This window comes from Mirounga leonina, unplaced genomic scaffold (assembly GCF_011800145.1).
Source record: "Mirounga leonina isolate KUSES-001 unplaced genomic scaffold, KU_Mleo_1.0 Mir_151, whole genome shotgun sequence".
Taxonomy (NCBI): Eukaryota; Metazoa; Chordata; class Mammalia; order Carnivora; family Phocidae; genus Mirounga; species Mirounga leonina.
The window spans coordinates 7,752,743-7,769,294 of NW_023270377.1; the positions used below are offsets into that span (position 1 = coordinate 7,752,743).

The window sequence follows — 16,552 nt, forward strand, 5'->3', positions numbered from 1 at the left end:
TTTATTTATTTATTTATTTATTTATTTATTTATTTATTTATTTATTTGACACAGAAAGAGAGACACAGTGAGAGAGGGAACACAAGCAGGGGGAGTGGGAGAGGGAGAAGCAGGCTTCCCACCAAGCAGGGAGCCCGATGAGGGGCTCGATCCCAGGACTCTGGGATTGTGACCTGAGCTGAAGGCAGACGCTCAACAACTGAGCCGCCCAGGTGCCCCCATGCTGCCACATTTGACCCTTGTGGACAACTGACCTGTTTGGATGGGCTGTGCCTGCTGTCTGTTCCTACGGGGGCCCCTTAACACAAAGTGAGTTGGGAGAGAGGTTCTTCTACCTCAGAGCAGGTTTTCCCAGCGGTACTGCTCTAAGGGAGAGCTATTCACTGCTCTCTTGCTCTAAACTTGCAGTTCTAGCCTCCTTAGGTCAGGAAGGAATGATTTGGGTCCCTCCCCAGAAAAATGCACATGCACAGACTCCCTGAAACCCCTCTCTGAGATTTGAACTGTTTCTGGTTATTTGCATTCCAGGGACCTGCAGACCCCTGAAACTCACCTGCCGTGTGGCTTGTAGGCAAACAGAGGTGCGGATAGGTGGGGGGAGGTTGGGCAAGGGATGCAATCGAGGAGAAAGATGCCAAGGCAGGAAGAGGCAGCCCCTGTGAGGGAAGCTGTAAGAACACCCTGGCTGATTCTGGAAGGCTGTCCCTAGAGGGTGGAAGAGGTCTCATTACCTCCTAGCAGTCGAGCCAGTGGTAGAGGGTTCTGGGCAGGAAAGAGGCATGGAGGAAGCAGGGATTTAGGAAGGCTTTGGGAAGGCTTTGGGAGGAAGCCTCTAGAAGCATAGCTCTGTAAGAGCCTGCCTGCCATATTGCCACCATACACAAACATCGTTTTTGCAAATGTTTCCCCAAAAGACTGGCCCTGTCTTCCAGGACAAAGCAGGAAGAGCAGGGGCAGGAAGTCCTATCGGTTTTGGGTGACTAGAACAGTGAGTCCCAAGCTGTCCAAGACAGGAATGTGTTCGTGGGGGATGGTCAGTAAGGGGTTTAGGAAATGAGGATTTGGGAAGCAGCCTTGTCAAGGGGAGAGAGCACCCTCCCCAGTGTATCCCCTGGAGGGGTGGACCCTCCACAGGCACCCAGATGCATCCCACTCACTCCTACTCCATGCCCACACTCACCCAGCCACCTTGGTTATCCTTTGGCTTCTGTAGTAGGTTGAACTGTGCCCCACTCCCCTGCCCCAACCCAAGACATGTCCACTTATAACCTCAGAATATGACTTTATTGGGAATAAGGGTGTAGATATAATTGTAAGAGTTGTAATTGAGAATGAGACACAGAGGGGAGGGCACATGAAGACGGAGAGGCAGAGGTGGAGTGAGTGATGCATCTTACAGGCTAAGGAACACCCAGGGTGGCCGGCAGCCACCAGCAGTTAGGAGAGAGGCACAGAGTGAATTTTCCCTCAGAGCCAGAGGGAACCAACCTTGCTAACATCTTGATTCCTGACTTCCGGTCTCCAGAACTGTGAGAGAATAAAGCCATCTACTTTGTGCTCATTTTTGAAAACAGCCCTAGAAACTAACATGGCTTCATACGGTGAACGTAGGTATGGGAAAAGGACTTCCTGTTTGAGTCAGTTTGGGAAACGCTGTGATAAACTATAGGCTTCTGTGCTGAGGAAGCCTTTGCTAGGCTACAGAGCTTTATGAATTTCCAAGGGTGGGGGAGGATCAGTATTGAGCACTCACTTCCCAAACATAATTAATCAAGGAACCCTTATGTCTTCGTCAGCTCAGGCTGCCATAACCGAACACCACAGACTGAGTGTTTGAACAACCGTCTGGAGGCTGCAAGTCCAAGATCAAGGTGTTGGCAGGGTTGGTTTCTGGTAAGTTTGCAGACAGCCTTCTTCTTTTTTTTTTTTTTTTTAAAGATTTTATTTATTTATTTGACAGAGAAAGACACAGCGAGAGAGGGAGAGAGGGAACACAAACGGGGAGTGGGAGAGGGAGAAGCGGACTCCCTGCCGAGCAGGGAGCCCGATGCGGGACTCGATCCAGGGACTCCAGGATCATGACCTGAGCCGAAGGCAGTCGCTTAACCAACTGAGCCACCCAGGCGCCCTGCAGACAGCCTTCTTGCTGTGTCCTCAAATGGACTCTTCTCTGTGCGTACACAGAGAGACAGTGAGAACTCTGGTGTCTCTTCCTCTTTTTATAAGGACACCAGTCCTATTGGATTAGGGTCTTATGCTTATGACTATATTTAACCTTAATTACTTCCTTTTTAGTGAGTTTTATGTTTTTTTGCTTTTTTTTTTTAAAGATTTTATTTATTTGATGGGGAGAGATAGCCAGAGAGAGAACACAAGCAGGGTAAGTGGGAGAGAGAGAAGCAGGCTTCCTGCCGAGCAGGGAGCCCGATGCGGGGCTCGATCCCAGGACCCTGGGATCATGACCTGCGCCGAAGGCAGACACTTAACGACTGAGCCACCCAGGTGCCCCGAGTTTTATGTTTTTTAAAATGATTTCATTTTTTAAATATTAACATATAATGTATTATTTGTTTCAGGGGTACAGGTCTGTGATTCATCAGTCTTACACAATTCACAGTGCTCACCATAGCACATACCCTTCCCAATGTCCATCACCCAGCCACCCCATCCCTCCCACCCCCCTCCATTCCAGCAACCCCCAGTTTGTTTCTTGAGATTAAGAGTCTCATGGTTTGTCTCCCTCTCTAGTTTCATCTTGTTTCATTTTTCCCTCCCTTTCCCTATGATCCTGTCTTGTTTCTCAAATTCCTCATATCAGTGAGATCATATGATTGTCTTTCTCCAATTGACTTATTTCACTTAGCATAATACCCTCTAGTTCCATCCACATCATTGCAAATGGCAAGATTTAGGTTTTTTGGTGGCTGTATAATATTCCATTGTATATATATACCACATCTTCTTTGTCCATTCATCTGTTGATGGACATCTAGGCTCTTTCCATAGTTTGGCTATTGTGGACATTGCTGCTATGAACATTGGGATGCACGTGCCTCTTTGGATCACTACATATGTATCTTTGGGGTAAATACCCAGTAGTGCAATTGCTGGATCATACGGTAGCTCTATTTTCAACTTTTTGAGGAACCTCCATACTGTTTTCTGGAGTGGCTGCATCAGCTTGCATTCCCACCAACAGTGTAGGAGGGTTCGCCTTTCTCTGCATCCTCGCCAACATCTGTTGTTTCCTGACTTGTTAATTTTAGCTGTTCTGACTGATGTGAGGTGGTATCTCACTGAGCTTTTGATCTGGATTTCCCTGATGCCGAGTGATGTTGAGCACTTTTTCATGTGTCTTTTGGCCATTTGGATGTCTTCTTTGCAGAAATGTCTGTTCATGTCCTCTCCCCATTTTTGATTGGATTATTTGTTCTTTGGGTGTTGAGTTTGATAAGTTCATTTTTTTTTAAGGTTTTATTTATTTATTTGACAGTGAGAGAGGGACAGTGAGAGAGGGAACACAAGCACGGGGTGTGGGACAGGGAGAAACAGACTTCCCATGGAGTAGGGAGCCCGATGTGGGGCTCTATTGCAGGACCCTGGGATCAATGACCTGAGCTGAAGGCAGATGCTTAACGACTGAGCCACCCAGGTACCCCGAGTTTGATAAGTTCTTTATAGATTTTGGATACTAGCCCTTTATCTGGTATGTCATTTGCAAATATCTTCTCCCATTCTGTCAGTTGTCTTTTGGTTTCCTTGACTATTTCCTTTGCTGTGCAAAAGCTTTTTATCTTGATGAAGTCCCAATAATTCATTTTGCCCTTGCTTCCCTTGTCTTTGGCAGTGTTTCTAGGAGGAAGTTGCTGTGGCTGAGATCGAAGAGGTTGCTGCCTATGTTCTCCTCAAGGATTTTGATGGATTCCTGTCTCACACTTAGGTCTTTCATCCATTTTGAGTCTATTTTTGTGTGTGCTGTAAGGAAATGGTCCAGTTTCATTCTTCTGCATGTGGCTGTCCAATTTTCCCAACACCATTTGTTGAAGAGACTGTCTTTTTTCCATTGGCCATTCTTTCCTGCTTTGTCAAAGATTAGTTGACCATAGAGTTGAGGGTCCACTTCTGGCCTCTCTATTCTGTTCCATTGATCTATGTGTCTGTTTTTGTGCCAGTACCATACTGTCTTGATGATGACAGCTTTGTAATAGAGCCTGAAGTCTGGAATTGTGATGCCACCAGCTTGGATTTTCTTTTTCAACATTCCTCTGGCTATTCGGGGTCTTTTCTGGTTCCATACAAATTTTAGGATTATTTGTTCCAATCCTTTGAAAAAAGTTGATGGTATTTTAATAGGGATTGCATTAAATGTGTAGATTGCTCTAGGTAGCATAGACATTTTCACAATATTTATTCTTCCAATCCATGAGCATGGAATGTTTTTCCATTTCTTTATGTCTTCCTCAATTTCTTTCATCAGTATTCTATAGTTTTCTGAGTACAGACTCTTTGCCTCTTTGGTTAGATTTATTCCTAGGTATCTTATGGTTTTGGGTGCAATTGTAAATGGGATCGACTCTTTAATTTCTCTTTCTTCTGTCTTGTTGTTGGTGTATAGGAATGCCACTGATTTCTGTGCATTGATTTTATATCCTGCCACTTTACTGAATTCCTGTACGAGTTCTAGCAGTTTTGGGGTGGAGTCTTTTGGGTTTGCCACATAAAGTATCATATCATCTGCGAAGAGTGAGAGTTTGACTTCTTCTTTGCTGATTCGGATGCTTTTTATTTCTTTTTGTTGTCTGATTGCTGAGGGTAGGACTGGAGGTGACTTTGGGTCTAAAATGAGTCTCTTGCAGGAAGCATATTGATGGGTTTTGTTTTTTTAACCAATCTGATACCCTGTGTCTTTTGATTGGGGCATTTAGCCCACTTACATTCAGGGTAACTATTGAAAAATATGAATTTAGTGCCATTGTATTGCCTGTAAGGTGACTGTTACTGTATATTGTCCATGTTCCTTTCTGGTCTATGTTACTTTTAGGCTCTCTCTTTGCTTAGAGGACCCTTTCAATATTTCTTGTAGGGCTGGTTTGGTGTTCACAAATTCTTTTAGTTTTTGTTGGTCCTGGAAGCTTTTTATCTCTCCTTCTATTTTCAATGACAGCCTAGCTGGATATAGTATTCTTGGCTGCATATTTTTTCTTGTTTAGTGCTTTGAATATATCATGCCAGTCCTTTCTGGCCTGGCAGGTCTCTGTGGATAGGTCTGTTGCCAATCTAATGTTTCTACCATTGTAGGTTACAGACCTCTTATCCCAAGCTGCTTTCAGGATTTTCTCTTTGTCTCTGAGACTTGTAAGTTTTACTATTAGATGTTGGGGTATTGACCTATTTTTATTGATTTTGAGGGGGGCTCTCTGTGCCTCCTGGATTTTGAAGCCCGTTTCCTTCCCCAAATTAGGGAAGTTCTCCACTATAATTTGCTCTAATATACCTTCTGCCCCTTTTTCTCTTTCTTCTTCTTCTGGGATCCCAATTATTCTAATATTGTTTCATCTTATGGTGTCACTTATCTCTCTAATTCTCCCCTCGTGATCCAGTAGTTGTTTATCTCTCTTTTTTCAACTTCTTTATTCTCCATCATCTGGTCTTCTATATCACTAATTCTCTCTGTTGTCTCGTTTATCCTAGCAGTTAGAGCCTCCATTTTTTATTGCACCTCATTAATAGCCTTTTTGATTCTGACTTGGTTAGATTTTAGTTCTTTTATTTCTCCAGAAAGCGTTTCTCTAGTATCTTCCATGCTTCTTTCAAGCCCAGCTAGTATCTTTATAATCGCCATTCTGAACTCTAGTTCCAACATCTTACTAATGTCCGTATTGATTAGGTCCCTGGCAGTCCATATGGCCTCTTGTTCTTTTTTTTGAGGTGAGTTTTCCATCTTGTCATTTTGTTCAGAGAAGAACAGATGAATGAGGGAACAAAATGTAAAAGGGTAACAATGACCCCAGAAAAACACACACTAAACAAATCAGAAGAGACCCAAAACTGGGGGGAAAAGAAAGAGAAAAAAAAGAAAAAAAGAATATGATCAGACTGGTGAATAGAACAGAGCCACACACTAGATTTTGGGTGTATTTTGGTCTGTTAGAAGAAACTGCCTTCCAAAATTTTAAAGAAAGAAAAACTTATATATATGCAAAAATAAGGGTAAGTACGATGAAGGGATGGAATATGACTGTAAAGATGAAAATTAAAAAAGATTTTAAAAAAGGAATTGATAAGAAGTTGGTTGAAAAAAGAAAGAGAAAGGTTAAAAAAAAAAGGAGAGAATGTGATCAGGCGGGAGACTAGAACAAAGCCATACACTAGAAATTTAGGGTATATATTGGTCTGATAGAAGAAACTGTATCCCAAAATTTTAAAGAGAGAAAATCTTATTTATGTATATACACACAAAAAATAAGGTTAACTACAATGAAGTGATAGAATATGACTCTAAAAATGAAAATTAAAGAAGATTTTAAAAAACGGAATTGATAAGAGGTTGGTTGAAAAAGGAAAAAGAGAAATTTAAAAAAAATAGAAAAAGAAAATTAAAAAAATTAACTTTGAAAGACTACAGAATCATGGTAAAAAAGCCATGAATTCTATGTGCAGTATTCCCCTAGCGCTGGAGTTCTGCCGTTCTCATTGATCAGTAAACTTGGTCTTGGCCGGTGGTTCTTGCTGATCTCCTGGGGGAGGGGCCTGTTGCCATGGTTCCCAAATGTCTTTGCCGGAGGCGGAATTGCCCCGCCCTTGCCAGTCAGGGTAAGTAATCTGTGCGGGTTTGCTCTCCGGAGCTTTTGTTTCCTGCAAGCTTTCCGTTTGGCTTTGGAGGACGAGAGTGAAAACGGCGGCTTCCCAATCTCCACCCCGGAGGAGCTGAGAACTTGGGGCCACGCTCCTTTGCCGTCAGTCACTCCCGTCTCCCCGGTCTCCGGTTGCACTCCGTGCTCACCCGGCCTGTGACCGAGCATTTCTATCTCTGGCACCTGATCCCGGGTGGAGTCTCCAAACCCAGCAGATCCCTGTGATGCGCTCCCGCGCCGCTCCTCCTGGGGGAGGAAGGGGAGTCTCCCCGGATCTGCCGCTTGTTGGGTCCCCGCTGGAGGAGCAGTGGCCCGACTGTGCCGCGGATCACAGTTTATGACAACCCTGAGCTGAGAGCCCACGCCTGGGCTCCATCTCTGCAGCTGGCTTCCCCTCTGCGATACCTGGGAGCTCTGCCGCACTCAGGCACCCCCGGTCTTTCTGTGACCCCGAGGGTTCTGAGACCACACTGTCCCGCGAGGCTTCCACCCCCAGCTTAGCCACCAGAGTGACGTCCCTCAGTGGAGCCGACTTCTAAAAGTTCCGATTTTGTGCTCCGCGGCTCTATCACTTGCCAGAAGTGGCTGACGGAGGCCCCCTCCCCTGCTGTCTATCCTCCCGAATATCGCCTCGGATTCACTTCTCCGCACGTCCTACCTTCCAGAAAGTGGTCGCTTTTCTGTTCAGAGAGTTGTTGCTATTCTTTTCTTCAATCTCCTGTTGAGTTCGTAGGTGTTCAGAATGGTTTGATCCCTATCCAGCTGAATTCCTGGGACCAGACGAAATCCAGGTCTCCTACTCCTCCACCATCTTGCTCCACCCCCTAGTTTTATGTGTATTTTTAATCCTCAAAACAACCCCTTGAGGTTGGTCCTATTATCTTCCCACTTGCAGACAAAGAAATCAGGGACTCTTAAAGGATGAACAACGTGCTCAGGGTCATACAGCTGGAAAATGGTGGCCCTGGGTCTGTATGTGGGCAGTCTGGCTCCAGAGCTTATAGTCTTTTTTTTTTTTTTTTTTAAGAGTAGTTAAAAGAATTTTTTTTTAGGTAAGCTCTGTGCCCAACATGGGGCTTGAACTCACAACCCCGAGATCAAGAGTCACATGCTCCACTGACTGAGCCAGCCAGGCGCCCCCAGAGTCTGTATTCTGGTTCTGCTAGGCCACCTCCTTTCATGAGAGAGTGATAAGGTTTTGGGCCATCATGCGGGACTGGAAATGTTGCTGTGGCCATTTTTCAGAAAATTCAATCTGCTGAAATCTGTGCTCTGATTTAACAGAAAGTAAAGGATCTAAAAAAATACTTAGTCCAGCAAACAAAACCCCCATCCATATATTCATCCAGCTGCATATATAGGATTGTGTGTGTGTGTGTATGTGTATCTTAATTACTTCCTTAAAGGCCCTATCTCTAAATGCAGTAACACTGGGAGGTTAGAGCTTCAATATACCAATTTTGGGAGGATATAATTCAGCCCATAATATTTAACTTCATGAGACTGGGTGTTCCACAGACACAGCTGGGGAAAGGCACATTTAGTTGCCTTGAACTTGATTAGAGGGGTAATGGGGGAAGGGAGAGGGCTGTCATCCATCTCTGCTTGCATAAGGATGTCCTTGGTAGTGGCAGAAGAGGAGAAAGCATCTGGTCGATTTCTTTTTTTTAAAGATCATGATATTTTGCAGCTCCCCCTGTCAAGAGATGGAGCCTCTTTTCTCTGTGCCGCCCCCCCCCCCCCCCCCCCCCCCCCCCCCCCCCCCTTACCCATCCGACTTGCTTTGGTCCAGGGGACAGTAGGAAATATGACAAAGCAGAGGCTTAAAAAGTGTTCCTGCACTGGGGCTTGACTTCTCTTGCTCCTTTTGGAGCTCAGCTGCCAAGTGAAGAAGTCTGGCTTGTTTGATAATGGAGATTAACGTGGCCCGGTTGCCCCCCCATCACCCCAGCCGAGCACCAGACATGTGAGTGGGGCCATGTGGGACCCAGACCAACCCGCTCCTAGCCCCTCTGCCTGCTGACTGCAGCCACAGTGAACCCACGGAAGCCCAGCAGAAGAACCACTCTGCTTAGCCCAGCCCCCCAAATATAGTAGTGATAGTAATAGTAATTGCTTTAAACTGCTCAGTTTTGAGGTGGTTTGTTACATAGTAGTAAAGGCAGATTAGGAGAGACTCAGGACTGTCACTACTTTCTATAGAATGTTCTCAGGACGCTGCTCTCTGGACCCCATTCACCTCAGTATTACAGAGAAACTGTCCCGGCCACCAGTCTTGCTGTTAAAGTTTTCTAGCCTCTTGTATCGGCATGATGAATATCGGCTGAAAAAATCTTAAACTGATACCCCACAAAAATGGGATGTGAACTTTTCTTAGGTCAGTCCCCAAAATTAGCCGTAAACTGGCTATAGTGGAATTGAGTAAATGTTTTACATGATAGCCTGTGTGAAACATGTAAAAACTGACCTATCTTGAATATTCTTAAACATCCCACTGCAAGGAGCCGGTGAAACCCTTGGGTTTTACTTGGAAAGCAATTTCCTTTTGAAAAATGGTACCATCTTCTGAAGGTCCAGCCCTAGCGACGGTCTTGGTGGTGGGGATGGTCACTGGCTCTCTGCTGTCCCCTAGTGCTGGTTCTGTGGCATTGCAGGAGGGTGCCCCCTTGATCCAGTCTCCCTGTTTTATGTGGCTGATCCCTCTCAGGGTCTGGGTCTGAGCCCTAAACCCCACTGTGGCAGTGTGGGGAGGAGTTTTGTGCCCCATACCTCATTCCAGAAAGCTACACATTCACTGTCACTCCACAAAGTATCCAGTGACAGGAGAACAGGAATCATTAGCAACCACCGCCTCCTCTGGGGAAATTTTGTTTTGGAGTCCCATTCACATCTTATTAGATACATTGAAGGTCCCCACATCCTACCCTCAATGGGAGTTTCATATAATTATATAAGAATTGACTTGCTTTGCAGTTGAATCTGGAGGCTTGTTTCTGGTGGTGAAATACATACAACATAAAATTTACCATTTTAACCGTTTTACAGCATACAATTCAGCGACATCAAGTACATTCACGGTGTAGGACTACCATCACCATATCTAGTTCCAGATCCTTTCTATCACCCCAAATGGCAACCTGTATCCACGAAGCCGTCACTGCATTTGACTTTTTGACATCAGGTTATAATTTGAAGCATTTAAACATTTGGCTTTTATTATTAAATATTTATTAACTCAGGGGCGCCTGGGTGGCTCAGTCGTTAAGCGGCTGCTTTGACTCAGGTCATGGTCCCAGTGTCCTGGGATCAAGCCCTTCATCGGGCTCCCTGCTCCGCAGGAAGCCTGCTTCTCCCTCTCCCACTCCCCTGCTTGTGTTCCTTCTCTTGCTGTCTCTGTCTCTGTTAAATAAATAAATGAAATCTTTAAAAAAATTTATTAACTCAGGAATCACACTTTTATTTTCATATTTGGAGTCAATTAATATTTTTTTTAAGTCATACGTGGTCTCACAGGACGTTAAAAGCTGCTGGGTTTAGGCTTGTGCCTGCGGTGCCTGCGTATAAGGCGAGCGTGAATGGTACTTCTCCATCCTTCCCTCCATGCCCCACCAAGACCCCCGGGACCCTAGCCAGGTGCTCCTCAGCTATTGATTCTTTTATTTATTTATTTAAAGATTTTATTTATTTATTTGACAGAGAGAGAGAGAGCACAAGCAGGAGGAGGAGTGGGCAGAGGGAGAAGCAGACTCCCCGCTGGGCAAGGAGCCCGATGCGGGGCTCGATCCCAGGACCCCGGGATCATGACCTGAGCTGAAGGCAGACGCTTAAGGACTGAGCCACCCAGTTGCATACATTTAAATAGAAATTTAAAGTTGGGGCGCCTGGGTGGCTCAGTCCGTTAAGCAACTGCCTTCACCTCAGGTCATGATCCCGGGGTCCTGGGATCGAGCTCCGCATCAGGCTCCCTGCTCAGCAGGAAGCCTGCTTCTCCCTCTCCCACTCCCCCTGCTTGTGTTCCCTCTCTTGCTATGTCTCTGTCAAATAAACAAAAATAAATAAATAAAAGTCAAGTTACTCAAGCGGTGCTGGGCTGGCTCAGTTGGTGAAGTATGGACTCTTGATCTTGAGGTCATGAGTTTGAGCCCCACGTTGGGTGTAGAAATAAAAAAAAATTTTTTTAAAGTCAAATAATTTGTTAAGGCTTACAGAAAAACAAAACCCCCAAACAGCAGCTTTTCTCCAGCCAAATTCCCACACCTCACCCAATTGAAAAAGGATTGATTTGTCCCTAGTCTTACTAAATAATTTACCCAAATTATTTCAGCTTTATCCTTAGAACCACCTTGGGAGGTAAATATTATATTGATCTCTCGGATAGAAACAAACTTAGGCTGAAGGAGCAATTTCTTTGTCTAAGAGGCCACTTGCCAGCAGGGGGCAGATTTTCAACGGGAACCCAAGTTAACCAATGCCCCAAACCGAGGAGCCCAACGTCTGTATCAGCAGTTCTCAAAGTGCGGTGCCTCCTGGCAGCAGCCGCCTCACCAGGACCCTTGTTAGAAATGCACGTTCTCAGGCCCCACCCCAGCCCTGCTGCTCAGAAACTCTGGGATTCCAATCAGCAAGGGGGTGACTCTGCCGGACACCGAAGATGGACATCCAGGCTCCACTGGACAGACTAGTACCCTCCTCCTGTGAGCCAGGAAGGTACCTGTACCAAGCCCCGTCCACTTCCCCATCGCTGGTGCGGTGCCTGCCCCGGGGGGGAGTGCCCGTGGAGATGCTCCCCCGTTCCTCCCAGCGTCCCTTTCTTGTCCCCGCTCCAAGACTGCCACCACCACAGGCCGCAGGACAGCCACAGGGGGTTCAGTGCAAGGGCTGGAGCGTCTTGATCACAGGGAGTGGGGGACCCTGGTCCACAGTTGGGGAGCTGTGTGCATGTTGGAGAATCTAGGGTCAGAAGGAGAAGGAGGAATGTGAGTCAGAGAAGAGAAGAGCTCAAGTCAGAAGGAGGCTTCTGTGCTGGAAGGGGAAGTTTCTGGGGCCTGAAGGTTTAGGGAAGGGGTTCCAGGTCATGTGGAGGAAGGTGCACCAGGGTCAGATGGGAAACCCCTAGGACTGTGCCTCCGAGGGAAGCTTCTGGGTAAGCCACCAGAGTCCCAGGTGGAGCCTCTTAGAAACACATTGGGTGAGGTGACCTCCCTGCTCCTCCCAGCTGGAAGCCGGATGGCCTCCTCTGCTCCTCTGTGCTTGTTTTGTGGGGGCCTGGATGTCTGCTGGGGTCCCCTGTTGGGCATGTGTTTCTGGGAGATGGGGATGACTGTGCCCTGCTGGGAAGTCTAGGACCCACCGAGATGGAGACCCAGGGCCTGGCAAAGCCACCCATGGACTGGATTTGGAGCTGGGTCACCCCGCATGTCATGGAGTGGTGGGGGCAAAACCAGGATGGCAGGGTGATGCTCTAGACTCCATCCAATTTAGACTTCAGCCATGGGTTCAGGCTGAGTCACTGAGCTTGGTAACTGTGCCTGTTCAGCTAGAGCAGACTTATGAGCCCCTGGCCTTCTGTGATGCTCCCCACCTGGTGCTCCCCTCACACAAGTGTGCCCCACCTCCACCTCCAGGCAGGCTGCCCTGATTGCCATGGATCAAGGGGAGGAGGCTGCTCTCCTCTCACTCTCCTTTGAGGGGGTGGGCATGTGCATGTGTGGCTTGGGGACAGGGCTGGTTGCTCTGGCAGGTCTCTCCAGCCCTGACTGTGGGCCCAGAGTTGTCTGGTCTGGAACCGGCTAGTGGGGTCTTTGCACTTTCCATACAGGAAATAAATGGGAGAAATATCAAGTCTGTGACTCTCAGAAATTTCCAAATCAAGTTCATCGCTGAGCTTTGCGGCATAGAGAGCTCAATCTACTTGCTTAGTTTTGGCCCCCCAACAGCACTCTGATGGGTCTCCCCCAACCCTTCCGCGGGGCTCTCTTCCTCTCCATGCGACCTGTCTCATCATTCCACAGAGCGGGGGCCAGGCTGGGCGAGCCGAGGGGCCTCCAGCAATAACCCACCCCTGGCTGCAAGACCCCTTTTGCCTGTCTGTTAAATCCTTGAGGGTGGGCTCCTCCCCCAGCGTGGGGCTACCCTTGGGCTCAGACTCTTTTGTGATGCTTCCATAGGCCCATTGTCCTGGGGCCACCAGGCCAGTGGTGTTCCTCTCTTGGTCCTGCCGCTCCCCAGGGGCGCTGCCAGGACACAGGAGATGGACCCCGCTGCCCTCGGACCCACTGACCTCCCTCGCCTCTCCTCCCTTTGCCTGCTCCTCCTTCCTACCCTCTAACTGGGGGGAGAAGAACTTGCCCCCTTCTAGCTAGTCCTGTGCCCTTCTTCCCTTTTACTCGCTCAGCAAACCCTCTGAGTTCCCCTAAGAAGGACCTTCGGGGGAAAAGAGGTCCTTGCCCAAGTGGGGTCCCCGGGGGTGGAGTGGAAGTGCCCAGGGCAGAGACAAGCGTGGCCGGGATAACAGGCCTGGTCACTGGAGCTGGAGTTGGGAAGAAGCTGTTCCTGCTGAAAGTGAGGGGAGGACCAGCCTGTGGCCGCTGCCACAAGGCCATGTGGAAATTCAGGGCTAGGGAGAAGGCAGGGTGGGGTGGGGAGAGCTGAGCCTGGATGCTGTTCTCAGAGGGTCGGAGGGTCGGAGGGTCGGGGAAGCCTCGCTGAGGACCACTCCCAGGGAGAGAGAGCGTGACTCTCTGGAGGGAGGGCAGAGGGTCAGGCCACAGCTCAGAGACAAGGGTCTGAGGCAGAAGGGGAGCAGGCACGGAGGCTGGGATGGTTTATAAATAGCTGATGGGGACCAGCTGGCTCACACGTCCACTGCAGACCAGCGCGACAGTCGCTGGGAAAGGAAAGTAAGCCTGGGAAGCAGTCAACAGTGTGTAGCCACCGAGCCCTGCTCATAATAGGCGCTCAAATGAAAGAATGGGGTGTACTAGTTTCCTGCCATAACCAAGTGCCACAGACTGGGGGGCTTAAACGCAGAAATGAATTCTCTCCCTGTTCTGGAGGCTGGAAGTTCAAGATCAATGTTATCAAGGTTGGTGTCTTCTGAGGCCTTTCTCTTTGGCTTGATGAGGACCATCTTCCAAGCCGTGTGTCTTCACAGCGTCTTCCTCTGGGCATCTGTGTCCTGATCTCCTCTTCTTATGAGGACACCAGTCATATCAGATTAGGGCCCACCCCACGGACCTCATTTAACCTTAATTATCTCCTTAAAGACCCTATCTCCAAATACAGTCGCACAAACCAGGGGGTTAGGACTTCAGTGTATGAATTTTGCAGGAACATAATTCAGCCCCTAAGTGGGAGCATCTACATGTAGTTGGGGAGACAAAACACATCAACTGAAGCAATGGACAAGGTGGCGCGCAGTTCATTGTTAAATCGTGCACTGTAGATGGACAAGAAAATAAGACCGTATGCAGGAAGTGACTATACATGGGGATGTTGAATAAAATACAGTAAAATAACCTTTTGAGGGGCGCCTGTGTGGCTCAGACGTTGAACGTCTGCCTTCAGCTCAGGTCATGATCTCAGGGTCCTGGGATCGAGCCCCGCGTCGGGCTCCCTGCTCCACGGGAAGCCTGCTTCTCCCTCTGCCTCTGCCCCTGCTTGTGTTCTCTCTCTCTCTGTGTCTCTCTCTGTCAAATAAATAAAATCTTAAAAAAAAAAAATAACCTTTTGAATACTTAACCAGGTTTAAATTAAGAAAGGGAAACTCCCTGGTGCCAGGAATGCAGAGGAAACATAACACAAATGAAGTTAGGGGTGGAAATGGCTCATGGAGTTTTGGAGACAGATGTTGGCCCTCACGGCATGGGCAGGGGTTCTGAGGTTACAGAGCCAAGAAATTATCAGAACCAGTGAATCTCAGGGGCTTGGGAGGCGCATGCAAAGCTGTAGGTTTGCTTCTGTGACTTAGGATTAAGGGGCTCCTGCCGAAAGTAATCCCATGAAGTTGAGGTCACAAAGGGTCAAGTCCAAGGAAAGCAGAAGAGGGTAAAAATAGCCCTTGTCAGTCGCCTGTCCCTCTTTTACTTTTTATTTTTAAAGATTTTATTTATTTATTTGAGAGTGAGCAAGAGAGAGAGCACAAGCAGGGGAGAGGAATAGAGGGAGAGGGAGAAGCAGACTTCCTGCTGAACAAGGAGCCAGACACAGGACTCGATCCCAGGACCCCGGGATCATGACCCGAGCTGAAGGCAGATGCTTAACTGACTGAGCCACCCAGGCACCCCGCCTGTCCCTCTTTTAAAGAATTTCCTCAAAAGTCCCACTCAACAGCTTCTACTCAATGGCAGCCCCTCTTTGGGAAACATAGTCTTTTACTGGAAGCATGCTGTTTACGTAAATGGTCACTTGGGAGAGCAGAGTAGGATCTGTCAGTGATGAAAGAGGGAGAGAGGAGATTGGGTGTCAGGCGGGCAGCTTACGGTCTCTACCACAGGCCCTCACCAAAATCCCCTCAACCTCTTGTAGTCCTGGCTCCTCCTAGCAGGACGATTGTCTGCTTAAATTTTAAGGCGATACATGTACATAGTGAAAAAAAAACTAGCAGTCCAGCCGATACCATAGGATTAAAAAAATGTCTCCTTCTCACCCCTCCTCCTCATTCCCTCAGCCCAGAAATCATCTGGATTTTCAGTGTGTAGACCAGACCATATCATTTCCCTACTGAAAATCCCCCTGTGGATCTCAGTCTGCTCTCAGGCCCTGCCCTCCCTCAGCTCATGCCACTCTCCTCCTGGCTCATAGTGTTGGTTCTCTGGCTTTGGATTGGTCCCTAGAGATGCTGCCCTGTGGCCTTTCCCCTCATTGTTCTCTCTCCCTGGAACACTCTTCAGGGCTTGGTTCAATTCTGCCTTATTCAGCGACAAGATTCTCTTTTTAGGCTCAACCTTGTAACCCCGTGCAGTATCCAAGTCCTCCACCCTCCAGGCACAGTTCCAAACTCCTGGATGGCTAGATGCCAGGGCTCTACTATGGATCACCAAGGGATATGATGAGTCAGCCCAGGGCACTGTGGGAAGGTAGGGAGGGACCCTGACCTAAACATGGATGAGCTTAGGAGCTGAGGAATCACTCATTCACTCAATATGTATCAGGCACTACCTCCTATGACCTGGTACTGAGAAGATACAAGAGAATGAGATGGGCACAATCTCCTGGAACTTCCAGGCCAGAGTGAGGACATAGGCAATAAACATGAAAACAAACAAATAAGGTCATTCCAAACTGTGGTAAGTTCTATGAAGGGCATAAACAGGGGATGTAGCAGATGGGTTTGGGGGTAGAGGGGGGCATGTCAGAATGTGTGGTCAGGGAAGCCATCTCAGAGCCCTGAAGAATGAGAAGGTGCCAAGCGAAGAAAGCAAATGGCACGTGCAAAGGGCCTGAGGTGGCAGAGAGTGGGCTGGCAGAACAAAGGGAAGGAGAAGGTGAGCAGAAGTGGGCAAGGCTGGGCTACAGGCTGAACTAAGCTTGGGTTTATTCTAAAATAAATAGGAAGATTTTCATCAGGGCCATGGTGTCACCTGGTCTGAGTTATGTGGGAGCTGGCTATGGGACCTGGATTTTGTGAATCCTTTGAGTGGTTTCTATAATTTTCCATTTGTAGTACTGTCTTGGGATAGCTTTATGGGAGTTACTTT

General features: G+C 47.7%; 1 long non-coding RNA gene across 1 annotated transcript in view; it reads left to right on the forward strand.

Annotated features, from left to right (window-relative positions):
* LOC118011949 overlaps positions 1–16,552 on the forward strand; it is a 45,460-nt gene that overhangs the window by 27,244 nt on the left and 1,664 nt on the right. The gene's annotated exons all lie outside the window — the stretch shown is intronic.